Source organism: Aquarana catesbeiana, linkage group LG12, assembly GCF_042186555.1.
Source record: "Aquarana catesbeiana isolate 2022-GZ linkage group LG12, ASM4218655v1, whole genome shotgun sequence".
Taxonomy (NCBI): Eukaryota; Metazoa; Chordata; class Amphibia; order Anura; family Ranidae; genus Aquarana; species Aquarana catesbeiana.
The window spans coordinates 95,198,254-95,212,857 of record NC_133335.1 but is presented as its reverse complement, the minus strand read 5'-3'; the positions used below and the strand labels follow the sequence as shown (position 1 = coordinate 95,212,857).

The window sequence follows — 14,604 nt, the reverse complement described above, 5'->3', positions numbered from 1 at the left end:
ATACTGTGGAACCCCTTATAATTAAAATAATATGACCCCGAATGGGGTGGTGGCACAATGTGGACATGTTTCCCATCTATAGCCCCTCCACAATTGGGAAAGTCCCAACGGCTGGCAAAATGGGATGCCACAGTCTGCCATTCCTGTGGCGTTGAAGGAAACTGGGAAATCAAACAAGAAAACCAAAATCAATTAATTTGGAAGCTAACATTGCAAGAAAATTAGACAATTAAAAACATTATTCCCCAGCATCAGTATAACATTCAATAATTTAATTGTTCTGGAATAACTAATATGGAAAGGCACACTTATCAGATTGCTCACCCCCTCTGATGGAACATTGATTACATTTTAGGGGGTTGTGAAATCCCTAAAAAAAAATTACTTTTAGGACACGCAGGAATTTAGGGACTAAAAAGGCTACAAGACTGCAGTTGTCGCACTCTGCAGGTGCAGTTGCTAACCAGCTTACAGTAAATGAGGTAATGTAAAAAGGCATTCATGTTGCAAGGAGTACACAATCACATGCAAGGGCAATTAATGAAAACACTTTGAGGCTTGCATATGATTTGATGATGGAAATCAGCAGAGCTTCTGCTCATTTACTAAAGCACTGGAACAAATGCACTTGTAGAGTGCACATGCATTTTGCAAAGTGCAACATATATTTGCTTTAGACAAATCAACACCACAGAACATTCCAGCAAATTTTAACGAGGGTGGGGGTGGGGGGGTTGTGAAATCTAGATAATTGCTCATTAGCAGCAAACTATTTGGAGTGAGTTTAGGTGGGGGGGGGTGGGGTTGTGAAATCTAGATAATTGCTCATTAGCAGCAAACTATTTGGAGTGAGTTTAGGTGGGGGGGGGTGGGGTTGTGAAATCTAGATAATTGCTCATTAGCAGCAAACTATTTGGAGTGAGTTTAGGTGGGGGGGGGGGTTGTGAAATCTAGATAATTGCTCATTAGCAGCAAACTATTTGGAGTGAGTTTAGGTGGGGGGGGGGTGGGGTTGTGAAATCTAGATAATTGCTCATTAGCAGCAAACTATTTGGAGTGAGTTTAGGTGGGGGGGGGTGGGGTTGTGAAATCTAGATAATTGCTCATTAGCAGCACACTATTTGGAGTGAGTTTAGGTGGGGGGGGGGGGTTTTGTGAAATCTAGATAATTGCTCATTAGCAGCACACTAAATACACTCAAACAAAATACATTCCAAATGAGTAGACTAGGTGGATATGTTCCCATCACTTCATGCTGGGAAGGTTATTGAAGGAAAATATACATGCATGACAAAAAATAACAGGAAAAAAATCCAGCATGTGTGAGGATAAAAAGGGGACATTCACACTATATTGCAATGATGGTAAGTAGTGTTTGAAGCAAGAAATACATTATATTATCAAAGATTACATAAAAGAACATGTGATGCTAATAAAAGAAAAATATCTTACCTTAATATAGTCCTTCTGCAGGACCTGTATGATGGCAGAACAGGTCTCTGGGATAATGATCCCCAGAGCCTGGGGGGAGATGCCTGTCGAGAACTTAAGGTCCTGCAGGCTTCTCCCTGTGGCCAAATACCGCAAGGTAGCGACCAGCCTCTGCTCCGGAGTGATGGCTTGCCTCATGCAGGTATCCTGCCTGCTGATATAGGGGGTCAGCAAAGCCAACAAACGGTCAAAAACGGGGTCCGTCATCCGGAGAATGTTCCTGAAATCCTCAGGATTATTCTCACGGATCTCACGGAGCAAAGGCATGTGACAGAACTGGTCACGCTGAAGCAACCAATTCTTGGTCCATGAACTCCTCCTCGCCCTGTTCATGGACTGGTCTTGGGCTGAAGAATAAACTACAGCACCAAGCACATACAATGCACGAGCTCTACGACGAGTACGTACAGGTAACATGGCTTCAAAACGGTCGGCTGGTCAGAACGCACTAAACAGAACGCACTGAAGAACAGCAAGGCCTGTGAAGAACGACCTGAAAATCAGGAACGAGCGGCCAATAAAACAAAGATTTCTCAATGCCAACTGACCAAACGCACTGAAAAGCAGATACAAACCTCACAAGCACAGACTGAACAACAGTTAAAACGAACTGAAAAATACGAGTCTCACAAGCGCGAATCGTCTCTCACCAAACTTCTACTAACACGAGATAAACACGAGATTAGCAGAAGGAGCCCAAAGGGTGTCGTACGGGCTATTGAACTTCCGTTTTATAGTCTCGTCGGACTTGGTGTACGTCACCGCGTACTAGGCTGTCGTACTTTTGTGTGGTCGTGTGTGTGTAAGTCCGTTCGTAAGAAAGTCTGCCGCAAGTCCGCCGAAGGTACGTCGGAAGTCTGTCGGACAGGCTGTCGGACTTTTGTAGACGAAAAGTCCGACCGTGTGTACGCGGCATGACACTTATCAATCCCGGGATTTCAGGATTCTAACTGTTTTTTGAAACTGTTAAATTAATTGGTTTAGCTCCACTTTATGATTTACTGCTGTTTGGGGGCTCTGGGCTTCAGCAAAATAGCAGCCTTTAGCAAGAAGCAAGTTGTTATGGGTAAAGTTGCGATTTAATTTAAAAGGAGCAAGAATTTGCAAGTAAAGGTCACAAGAACTGGAAAGCAGCATAGAAAACGACCACGAAGGGACTCAAACCCTCAAGCTTCTGATCAGAAGTCAGACGTCTTAGCCATTAGGCCACGCAGTCTGCCACAGGTCCACCATTTTTGTTTGTGGTGTGCGGATCAGCCAAACACTTGAAGATCACCTGGGACATCTTCTTCTACTTGCTTTGCTCAAGCAGATTTGGTAGAAAGGATCTGAAAAGTTTGACTTGGTGCCAAGGTCATGCTTTATGAAGTGCATTTGCAAAAGGGCCTAGGTGCAGAGTGTTAATACAGCTCCTTGACAGTGGTAATAGATTAACAGAGTACTAAGAGTAGATTATATTTCTAGAGGCAACCAAAAACATTAAATCGTCTTGTCAGGATGGCCGAGTGGTCTAAGGTGCCAGACTCAAGAAATGTTTCTTCACATTGTGTGGGTGTTCTGGTCTCCAAATGGAGGCATGGGTTCAAATCCCATTTCTGACAAAGAGTTTACACATTTAGCTTGAACTAGAATGACCACTTCCACTGTGTTTTCATGCTACCATGTCACTGACAAGAAAACAAAAACAAAGAATCCCAAAACTTTGCAGATCCTTTATAAAGATCAAATTCTTCTGAAAACTCTGCTAGGCCATGCTGTAAAATCTCTTATTTCACGTGCAACTTTAGTCAGAAAAGTAAGTCTTGCTAGATCTCTTCAAATTGGCCTGTTTTGCATGTATAGTTATGTAAAACATTACAAATAAGTGTCCATACACTTGAAAATCCAGTAATACACTGTTTCACCCTGCACTGCACATACTCAGTTGCTCTCCCATTTTACGCATATTTGGGCACTGCTGAGTTTGGAGAGGCTCATCTATTGACAGCCTTAAAGCTCAATTAAACCTTCCTATCCTATACAGCCAATGAAGCTGCTTCTGTTTAAACTGCAACGGCCATGGTGCTGCACATGTGATCAGTTATGACACCAGCCATTTGATGGTTTGACAGTTTGGTTGAGAAAACAAGCAAATGTGACAGTTATCAATCCCGGGATTTCAGGATTCTAACTGTATTTTGAAATTGTTAAATCAATTGGTTTAGCTCCGCTTTATGATTTACTGCTGTTTGGGGGCTCTGGGCTTCAGCAAAATAGCAGCCTTTAGCAAGAAGCAAGTTGTTATGGGTAAAGTTGCGATTTAATTTAAAAGGAGCAAGAATTTGCAAGGAAAGGTCACAGGAACTGGAAAGCAGCATAGAAAACGACCACGAAGGGACTCAAACCCTGAATCTTCTGATCCGAAGTCAGACGCCTTATTCATTAGGCCACTTGGTCTGCCACAGGGCCTCCATTTTTGTTTGTGGTGTGCGGATCAGCCAAACACTTGAAGATCACCTGGGACATCTTCTTCTACTTGCTTTGCTCAAGCAGATTTGGTAGAAAGGATCTGAAAAGTTTGACTTGGTGCCAAGGTCATGCTTTATGAAGTGCATTTGCAAAAGGGCCTAGGTGCAGAGTGTTAATACAGCTCCTTGACAGTGGTAATAGATCAACAGAGTACCACGAGTAGATGATATATCTAGAGGCAACCAAAAATATCAAAATGTTTTGTCAGGATGGCCAAGTGGTCTAAGGCGCCAGGCTCAAGAAATGTTTCTTCACATTGTGTGGGTGTTCTGGTCTCAAAATGGAGGCGTGGGTTCAAATCCCACTTCAGACAAAACGTTTACACATTTAGCTTGAACTAGAATGACCACTTCCACTGTGTTTTCTTGCTACCATGTCACTGACAAGAAAACAAAAACAAACTAGAAAAGGTACAATTTCTGGGGAAATTGTGAAAAGTGTTCTTGCCTCTACAACTGGAGTGGGCGGAATAACTGGGTGGAGTGGCTGGAGTAACTGGGAAAAGTGTTAAAAAGCTTAATATTTTAAAAAGTATAAATAGTATTAAAAAAGTTGAAGTCTCATCATTAGCTGAAAGAGCTGAACATTTTTTTCAAAAATTATGATTTTTTTTTTCAAAAATTATGAATTTTTTTTTCAAAAATGATTTTTTTTTCAAAAATGATTTTTTTTTTTAAAAAATAATTTTTTTTTTTCAAAAATATTTTTTTTTTTCAAAAATATTTTTTTTTCAAAAATATATATATATTTTTTTCAAAAATAATTTTTTTTTTCAAAAATATATTTTTTTTTCAAAAATGATTTTTTTTTTTCAAAAATGATTTTATTTTTTTTTTTTCAAAAATGATTTTATTTTTTTTTCAAAAATAATTTTTTTTTTTCAAAAATGATTTCTTTTTTTCAAAAAATTTTTTTTTTTACATGGGGCGGTCATAATGTTTTGGCTGATCATGGGGTGGTCATAATGTTTTGGCTGATCATGGGGTTGTCAGCTTTTGTCACCTCCCACTCTAGTTTTGAACATTTCGCCATTCATTCCTATGGGACCAATTTCTCTGCAAAAACGACGATATTTCTTGGACCATTCGGCGAAACGTTCCACAAAGTAATAGCACACCAATCGGGAACAATCCACACGTTTTGGTATATTACTTGTCTCTGTAGTGTAAAAACTGTGGGAGGAGTCTACAAGCATTATCAAGTCTAGCAGATGAAGTCACATGCATTTGGGGTGTCTCAGCATCTTGTGTTTACAACCACTGTTTCCTAGCAACGCTCATGCCCTGTTTATGCTTCCCAAATACTACTTCATCAAAACAAAAGAACAAAAGAAAGGGAAAGGGAAAGATCACATTGAAATAAAATGAAATAAATGGAATGAAAAGTGAAAGTAAATGAAGGCGAAAGAGCTGAAAAAGTAGAATCAAGTGAGCTAAGAAAAACAATAAAAACAGGGTGGGGGGGAATAGGGGAGAAGAGAAGGAGAAGGTGAAAGAAAGACAAGCCAACGGAAGAGTTGTCTCCCAGCCCCTACCTGCTTGCTGCTGCTGCTGCTGCTGCAATATCTCCCTTTCTTGTGAATTTTTTTTTTTTTGTTTTTGTTTTTGTTTTTTGCAAATGGTACTAACTATAGGCTTGATAGTACAAACTATAGAATAAGAAGAAATTTCATAGTAACAAAAATGTGGAACATATAAGCTCATACTGGAACTATACTGCTGAATATATAAATCATCTTGCTGAATACTTGAATTAGATTGCATTATATCGCTAAAACATTTGAATTATTTTGCTGAGCACCTGGGCCCTCATGCACACGGGCGGTTAGAAAAGCGCTGTGAAGACGCCGGTGTCTTTGCAGTGACTTTTTTTAACTTTTTTCAGCTTTTTTCAGCATTTTTGCAATAGCGTTTTTGAGCGTTTTTTTTTTTTTTTTTTTCTTGCAGCTTAGGAACGCCTATGCCACTTGCGGCTCAGAGACGCCTAGGTGGGCGTGAGGCCATGGACTGACATAGACAGGCCTTTTTGAGCTGCAGAAAGGGCTCAGAAAAGCAGCTGTGGAGACGTCCGTGTGCATGGGGACTTAATACTATGGTTTAAACAATTGAACAGCACCAAGGAATGCTTAATGTACTTAAGGTAGTAACATAACTTCTGGAAAACGGGGACTACTTATATCTCATTAATTATTTCTATTATTGGATTGTGGGGAGGATGCCGGGTATGAGAACGGAACAAAAGAAATATTAGTAAAAATAAGTCAATTTAAGAAGGCTGGAAGATTTTTTCATCATTAAGAGACCCCAATCAAGGGGTATTCTGGAAGGCAGCTTCGAAGATCTTATAAATCCAGCCATAGAAACAAACATGAAGGGGAAAACAACAAGAAGTGCGGGAGCAATACCGAAATCACCTAGGACCAGCCTAGGCCCAAGTCCAGGCCCTATGAACAGGTATATACAGCAAGGAATCGGAGAAGGAGAGAAACAAGTGGGTTCAAAGGGCAGACAAATAGATACAAAAGAGAAGGACAACAAGGATAAAAAAGGCCAGTATAAAGTACAAACAGAAACTAGCCACCTCTCAGAACCCAGAATGGAGCCAGAAATGGGAGAGGAAGACAGAGGAAAGGAGGAAGGACAACAAGGGCCACAGTTGCCAACAAAACAGGATATGGAAAAAATGTTCGCGGCACTAGAGAATTCCCTAAAAGCAGAGATGTCAACACTCCATAAAGATATGGGATATATGTTAAACAGAGTGGAAGAAGTAGAGATCAAAGTAGACCTACATCAAAAAAACATAAAGGAACTGGAAGACGAAATAAGGAAATTAAAACGGGAACAACAGGAACAATCATATAAAATAGAAGAGCAAGAAAATAGAGATAAAAAGAAAAACTTGAGAATACGTGGGTTACCGGAAACAGAACAAGCAGAAAATCTAATAGAAAAAATGAACAATCTCTTCAACCAAATCTTGGGAAAGGAAACAACTAACACAATAGGAATAGAAAGTGTCTTTCGAGTAAAAAACCTCAAAGGTTCGCAAGGGAAACATCTAGAGATGTAATCGTACGCTTTGAAAAATGGGAAGAAAAAGATCTGGATAAACCTAAAGAGGAAAACACAAATAGAGTTTGCGGGAGGTAAATTACAAATATTTCAAGATTTATCTCAAGAAACGTTGAAAAGACGACGGATACTAAAGCCATTATTAGAAATCCTCCGGGAGCAAGAAATTCAATACAACTGGGGTTTTCCAGCATGTCTAATAGCAAGGAAAAACGGAATAAGTGCGAGGCTAAGACATGTGGAGGAGATTCCGGACTTTTGCAACAAACTAGAAATCCCCTCCCCAGAACTGGAAAAATACGCAAATAGTCAGGAGCGAATAACGGCAGGAGATGACCTGCAGTGGCAAGTAAATTCAAGGATCAGACATCAAGATGTGGACTCTCGAGGAAATTAATATCTGAGAAAATACCACACAACGGTGCAAGGGGCCTTAGAGTGGAAAGGGGGGGGGGGGGCTGGGGTTGATGGGATGGGAAAAAAGGAAAGTGAAAGGATTGGTAAAACACAACAAAAATGCAGGGAGAGGGAAACAGGGACTCACGGAGTGGACAGGGGGTCGCCCTATTAGTGCTTAGGCAGGGGGGGAATAGGGTGTCTTACAGAGCTCCGCCTCACAATAAATAGAGCAGAGGGGGCAGAGCGTGCCCCACAAAACAAAGTAAAACGCTCTCAGCTCTAGAGAATATGGGGGTAAAAAACCCATATCAGAAAAAAGGGAGGGGGAGGGTGGGAGGAGGGAAAAGGGAGGGAAGGAGGGTGGGGAGGGAAAGGTCTGAGTCACATGAGTGGTTACATAGGCGCACCTATTTTGAGACAAGAGATGAGGAGACCCCGTGCGTCCGCTGGGTGTCCCCTCCATCCAGTCACCTAGGGGGACCGCGTGGGGGGGAGGGCCGGAGGGCGGGCGGGGAAGAAAAGGCACAAGAATGGAAAACGTAAACAGCATAAAAATAATCTCTTACAATGTCCGAGGACTAAATTCCCCAGGGAAGAGAAACATCATTCTCCGAGAACTAGAAAAAAGTAAAGCAGAAATAATTTTCCTACAGGAGACGCATATAACCCAAAACTCAAATGCCAAAATGTATTCAAGAAACATACCAACATGGTATCAAGGAGACTCGCCAATAAGAAGGGCCAAAGGAGTAGCCATCGGTATAGGGAAAAATGTACGTTTTCTAATAGATCAAAGGAAAATAGACCCGGAGGGTCGATATCTTTTTATTACAGGAACTATACACGGGGTAAAATATACATTGGCCAATGTCTACTGTCCTAATAAGAATCCTAAAAAATATTTGATAGATATAATTAAAATACTGATGGAATTCAAGCAAGGAAAATTAATACTAGCTGGAGACTTCAACTTCAGCATGGATAATAAAATGGACAGTACCTCAAGAGTAAGGGACAAAGAGGTAAATCAACTAAAGAAATTAAAAAGAACATTATATGAACAGCAACTAATAGACCCTTGGAGAATTCAGCACCCCAGCACAAAGGACTACACATTCTACTCAACAGTACACAAAATTTACTCCAGATTGGATTACATCATGGTCGAACATAGAAACTTGGAAGAAATAGAAGAAACAAAAATAGGCATAATAACCGCCTCAGATCACAGCCCAGTAACCTTGAGAATGAAAATAAAAGGAGAAGTCCTTGAAAGGGGTCCATGGAGAATCAACGAAACTTTATTAGAAGACAGTGAGACCGAAAAAAGCATCATAGAAGAAATTAAAAGATATTTTGAGGAAAACGATACACCAGAGGTATCGAAAGCAACAATATGGGAGGCGCATAAATCTGTTATTAGGGGCAAGTTAATAGCCATAGGGGCAAGAAAAAAACAGGAAAGGAAAACAAACATGCAACAAATAATTAAAGAAATTTATGAATTGGAACGAAAACATAAAAATCAAGTAAACAACAAAATCTTCGGCCTACTATCTCAAAAGAGAGAGCAATTAAAAGACTGGATGGAACAAGAAGAAAGGAAGGACTACAACAGAGTAGTACAAGAAAAATATAAATGGGGTAATAAACCAGGAAAATACCTAGCAAATCTGGTAAAAAAAAAGAAGTCTTTGAATTACATTGAGAAGATCAAAAATGAAAAAGGAGAAGTGGTAAATAAAACTACAGATATAGCGATAACATTTCAAAAATACTTCAGCTCCCTTTATGCAATAAAAGGACAGGAAAGTTGGAAAGAAGCGAATACAAGAACAAAGAAGATACAAGAATATTTAAAAAAAGCAAACTTACCAAAACTAAAAATAGACCAACTAGAAGAATTGGAAAAAAATATTACGCATGAAGAGGTAAAACTGGCATTAAAGGAAACTCCCGTAGGAAAAAGCCCAGGACCAGACGGGTTTATGGTCAAATACTATAAAAAATTTGAAGAACAGCTGACTCCAAAACTATTAGAATATATGAATTCCTTAGGGGAAGATGAAGAGATAAGAAGTGAATCGTTATTAGCTCATATTACAATACTACCAAAAGAAGGGAAAGACAAAGTTAACTGCTCAAGCTACAGGCCAATAGCCCTATTGAACGCCGATACGAAGCTGTACTCCAAGATCCTGGCCACTAGGATAAAAAAACTAATCCCACTGTGGATCAACCCGGACCAAACTGGTTTTGTCCCGGGGAGAGAGGGGCGGGACAACAGCCTAAAATCATTATTGATGTTGCACAAGAAGGTGCAGAATGAGACCCCAGTTCTATTCCTGTCATTGGATGCAGAAAAAGCATTTGACAGGGTAGACTGGGGTTTCATGATGGATACATTGCGGCATTTGGGTATCGGGACAAAAATGATGAAGTGGATAACAAATTTGTATAATGGCCCGACAGCAGTCGTAAAAGTAAACGGTAGACTCTCTCCAAAAATTAAGATGCAGAATGGAACACAGCAAGGCTGTCCACTGTCTCCACTATTATATGTATTGGCTTTAGAACCACTATTAGCAACACTCCGCAATAACAAAGAGGTAGAAGGAGCGAAACTAGGAGGAAAAGAGCATAAGATCGCTGCTTACGCGGACGACATCTTGATGTACGTATCCAACCCAAGAGTGTCACTCCCAAACATACTGAAAGAAATTAAAAAATACGGAGAACTGTCAAACTTCAAAATTAATCCAATAAAAACGGAAATATTAAACATAGGTCTAGAGAAAAAGGAAGTTCAGTTTTTACAAAAAGAATTCCCATTCACTTGGGTAAAAGAACTAAATTACCTTGGAATTAAAATAACTCCTAGAGTCGAAAAAATTTATCAGGCAAACTTTATTCCACTGATCAATGAGGTCAAAGAAGAAATGAAAAAGTTAAGAATACAGCCACTTTCATGGATTGGAAGAATAAATATGTTTAAGATGACGATATTACCTAAAATAAACTACAGATTACAGATGTTACCAGTAAAAATCCCGCAGAGCTTTTTTAAAATAATTAAAACAATCCTGCTAAAATACATATGGCTTAATAAAAAACCAAGAATTAATTACACGCTGATCACAAGGAAAAAGGAGCATGGAGGTCTTGCCGCTCCAGATATAAGTAGGTACTATAAAGCCATAGTTTTAACACGAATGTTAGAGTGGACAAATGAGAAAAATGAAAAAAAATGGGTGGAAATGGAAAACACAATAAGTGGAGCCACACTACATAAGAATATTTAGATTCCACGGAAATATAGAATATTGGACACCGACACGCACGAAATAACAAAAAATGTATTTAAAATTTGGGACACCATCCACTTAAAGAATGAATGGAAATATAATTCACCACTATGAGCACTCACAGGATCGAATCTCTTCACCCCTGGGAGGGAAATATTTGAAATCCAAGGAATAGGTAACCCACAACTGAAAGATATCACTAGAAATGGTAAAATAAGAACACGAGTAGAAATAGAGGAAAGGAATGGATGGAAGATGAATGAATGGAAGTATACTCAACTAAGGCACCTAGTAAGCACAATACCACACCCACTGAGAGATGAAACAAAATTAACTGCACTGGAAAAGCTATGTAGCAATGAAACACCATTAAAAAACGGAACATCAAAAATTTATAGTATACTGACAGATTTGGAAGCACAAGAAAGACCAGAATATATAAATCAATGGGAAAAAGAAATGAATTTAAAAATAGATAACCAAAAAGTGGAAAAAATGATAGAAATGGGATATAATAAGGCTTGGGACATGAAGACCATAGAAATGAATTATAAACTAGTATCGAGATGGTATATGACCCCAGTAAGAATACACAGATTCCATCAAAATAGAACCTCCTTGTGTTGGAGAAAATGTGGCCAAATAGCAACGATCACACACATATGGTGGGAATGCCCAATAATAATGGAGTACTGGAAGGAAGTGTTAAATAACATAAAAGAAATAACTGGAGAAGAAATAGAACACAATATTTGGACTTGCCTCTTCCATATCTACAATAAACCTAAGAAACAATATAGAAAATCAATAATACCTAACCTCCTGAATGCGGCCAAGGCCTTAATTCCCAAGAATTGGCTAAAAAGTGGAAAACCAGACATTAGAAACTGGCTAAAGGAAATAGATTATCACTACAAAATGGAAGGAGGAGAGAAAGGGGATAATAGTAAATGGGAAAGTTGGAAAAACTACAAAGTCTCGGATATTTATTTAGATAGGATAAAAGAAAGAATAGGTGCAGAGCCAAGTGGATAAATAAACAACATAAAGGAACGGACCAGACACAGGGGAGGGGGAGGGGGGCGGGGGGAAATAAGAGGGACTGAGAGAGATTAAGATAATAATAGGGTTTATAATTATAGAAGGCGTTTTGTCGTCGGTTTTTAAAATTATTTAAGAATATCCTAGAAGGGAAAAATAATAAAGATGTGACGGAAACAATCCACAATGATGTGAAAAAGGAGAAGAGATAAAGTTTGACACATAAAGTTGAAAGTTGAAATAATGTCTCTCGGAAAACTTTCGCTGAAGTGGATAAAAAAAAACAAAAAAAAACAAAAAAAAAAAAACAACCACTGTTTCCTAGCAACGCTCATGCCCTGTTTATGCTTCACAAATACTGCTCAATACACAATAGACAGGATAATGATAGATTTAACAACTGTGCAGTAATTCAAATGGCCGTATTTTAAAAACTATACATCCTACAGCGAAGATCTTTATATTGTGAGAATCACAAGACCCAGACCTAGATTTTGATACATAGTATGTCTCTGAAATATTAAAATTGAAGGCACGGTCGCAGTTTAGAAATTGCCCTTCAAATTTGAAGGGGCTAGAGTGTAGTTTCAATGAATGTCAATGGACGGTGTGAGTTACAAACAAATGGTCATATTGTGAAAACTATCAGGACTATGGCTTAGCCGTGGACATGTTTAGTGGCAGCAGGGATAGCTGAACGTTTTGATATAAGATTTGTGTAGGTGGGCTTGAAAATGAGGGAGTGGCGGCAGTTTAGAAATCATGTTCTGATTTTTCAGCTTTTGTCACCTCCCACTCTAGTTTCCCCATTCATTCCTATGGGACCAATTTCGCCGCAAAAACGACGATATTTCGTGAACCATTCGGCGAAACGTTCCACAAAGTAATAGCACACCATTCGGGAACAATCCGCACGTTTCGTTATATTACTTGTCTATGTAGTGTAAAAATTGTGGGAGGAGTTAGGGTGGTATATTTGACTATAATAATAATAAGAACTAGAAAAGCTACAATTTCAGGGGAAATTGTGAAAAGTGTTCTTGCCTCTACAACTGGAGTGGGCGGAGTAACTGGGTGGAGTGGCTTGAGTAACTGTTGTGTGGTTGGAGTGGCTGGAGTAACTGTGAAAAGTGTTAAAAAGCTTAATATTTTAAAAAGTATAAATAGTAGTAAAAAAGTTGAAGTCTCATCATTAGCTGAAAGAGCTGAACATTTTTTTCAAAAATTATGATTTTTTTTTTCAAAAATTATGATTTTTTTTTCAAAAATTATGAATTTTTTTTCAAAAATGATTTTTTTTTTCAAAAATGATTTTTTTTTTCAAAAATGATTTTTTTTTTCAAAAATGATTTTTTTGTCAAAAATATTTTTTTTTTCAAAAATATATATTTTTTTTCAAAAATATTTTTTTTTTTCAAAAATATATTTTTTTTTTCAAAAATGATTTTATTTTTTTATTTTTCAAAAATGATTTTATTTTTTTTTTCAAAAATGATTTTTTTTTTAAATCATATTTTTTTTAAATGATTTTTTTTTTCAAAAATTATTATTTTTTTTTCAAATTATTATTTTTTTTTCAAAAATAATTTTTTTGAAAAAATAAGAAGAATAAGAAGAATAATATATATGTGAGATAACAGTAAGTGGTATTGCTATGCAAGAACACTTAATAAGAAGAATAATATATATGTGAGATAACAGTAAGTGGTCTTGCTATGCAAGAACACTTAATAATAATAAGAATAATAAATATGTGAGATAACAGTAAGTGGTCTTGCTATGCAAGAACACTTAAATAACTAGAAAATGCATTTCCTGGGGAAAATGCATGGGAATGCTGAATAGCTAAATTGCTAAAACGGCCGCCATCAAAACTGCCCCATCATACTGCCATCAAAACTGCCCCATCAGAATTGCCCCATCAAAATTGTCCCCATTAAAACTGCCATATCATATTGCCACCATCAAAACTGCCCCATCAGAATTGCCCCATCAAAACTGCCCCATCAAAACTGCCCCATCATATTGCCACCATCAAAACTGCCCCATCAGAATTGCCCCATCAAAACTGCCCCATCAGAATTGCCCCATCAAAACTGCCCCATCAGAATTGCCCTATCAAAACTGCCCCATCATATTGCCACCATCAAAACTGCCCCATCAGAATTTCCCTATCAAAACAGCCCCATCATATTGCCACCATCAAAACTGCCCCATCATAATTGCCCCATCATATTGCCACCATCAAAACTGCCCCATCAGAATTGCCCTATCAAAACTGCCCCATCATATTGCCACCATCAAAACTGCCCCATCATAATTGACCCACCAAAACTGCCCCATCATATTGCCACCATCAAAACTGCCCCATCATAATTGCCCCATTAAAACTGCCCCATCAGAATTGCCCTATCAAAACTGCCCCATCATATTCCTCTATTATAAATCAGTACATGGTGTGTCTGTCCCCTTCCCTGGGCTCTGTAATCAGAGCTGAGATGCTCCAGCCACCTCCCCCCCTGTGTATAACAGAAGCTTTGGTAACCATGGCAACAAAACAAACACAGTACACTCTGATTAATGGCTAAAATTTCCTGAAATGACCTCTAAACAAAAAGCTTTTTCTCAAAAACTATAAATCCTACAGCGAAGATCTTTATATTGTGAGAATCACAAGACCCAGACCTAGATTTTATGTATAGTATGTCTCTGAAATATTAAAAATAGAGGCACAGTCGCAGTTTAGAAATTGCCCTTCAAATTTGAAGGGGCTAGAGTGTAGTTTC

General features: G+C 38.4%; 1 non-coding gene across 1 annotated transcript; it reads left to right on the top strand.

Moving 5' to 3' along the window:
* Positions 1-2,982: 2,982 nt before the first annotated feature.
* TRNAL-CAA (transfer RNA leucine (anticodon CAA)) lies at positions 2,983-3,092 on the top strand. Its single transcript has 2 exons — positions 2,983-3,020; positions 3,047-3,092. It is a non-coding gene; the product is annotated as a tRNA-Leu (tRNA).
* The last annotated feature ends 11,512 nt before the right edge of the window (positions 3,093-14,604 follow it).